The sequence below is a fragment of the Terrapene carolina genome, unplaced genomic scaffold, assembly GCF_002925995.2.
Source record: "Terrapene carolina triunguis isolate 2854851 unplaced genomic scaffold, T_m_triunguis-2.0 Scaffold130, whole genome shotgun sequence".
Classification (NCBI taxonomy): domain Eukaryota; kingdom Metazoa; phylum Chordata; order Testudines; family Emydidae; genus Terrapene; species Terrapene triunguis.
Genome location: NW_020664481.1, coordinates 11,921,198 through 11,921,897, shown reverse-complemented (window position 1 = coordinate 11,921,897; position 700 = coordinate 11,921,198). Strand labels below are relative to the sequence as shown.

The 700-nt window shown below is 72.6% G+C and overlaps 1 protein-coding gene across 1 annotated transcript in view; it reads right to left on the bottom strand.

Annotated features, from left to right (window-relative positions):
• Positions 1-171, bottom strand: part of CTCFL (CCCTC-binding factor like) — a 17,074-nt gene extending 16,903 nt beyond the window's left edge. Inside the window, exon 1 of the mRNA XM_026652844.1 lies at positions 153-171. The gene's annotated coding sequence lies outside the window, so the exon portion shown is untranslated. The remainder of the gene's footprint in view (positions 1-152) is intronic.
• Between the last annotated feature and the right edge of the window lie 529 nt (positions 172-700).

Below are 700 nucleotides of genomic sequence, written 5' to 3'. Positions count from 1 at the left end.
CCCTAGTGACCCAGCTCCCCCTCCCCATAATGCCCCTGAAGCGCCACTAGCCCCCAGCCCTGTACAGCCCCCAGCCCCCGAAACCCCCAGCCGCTGCCGCGCGGGGAGCGGGCCTGCAGGGAAGCCCTCACCCTGCGGCTTCCAGCCCCGACCTCCAGGGGCGGCCGCCGCCCTTTCCCCGGCCCCGCGCTCCCCCCAGCGGTCGGCCCGGCGGCCTCTGCAGAGAGCGGGAGCGCGGCCGACGCACGTGACTGCGGGGCGGCCGCGAAGCGGGCTCTGAGTCCCGCGGGGGAGGGGCGACAAGAAGAGCCCCTCCCCCACTGCAAGGGGACAGGGACCCGCCCCTCCCGCCTGCAAGGGAACAAGCGACCACCCTTAAGTACCTCACTCCTTCCCCCACTGCTGGGGGAGATGGGACCTCCGCTGCTCTGAGATCCCCTCCCCCAGCAGCGGGGACTGAGGCCTGAGCTCCCTTTCCCCAGCTGGGAACCAACCCCATCGACTTCATTTCCATCACACCTACATCACAAGGGGCAAGATGGAAAAGGCCCAGTGCCAGAGCCAGGGCCGGCTCCAGGCACCAGGCACCCAAGCTGGTGCTTGGGGTGGCACCTGGAGGGGGGCGGCGGCGCGGCGCTCTGGCCGCCGGGGGTGGGGGGAGAGCCGAGCCCCAGCCGGGGCTCGCCGCCCTCCCCCCAGG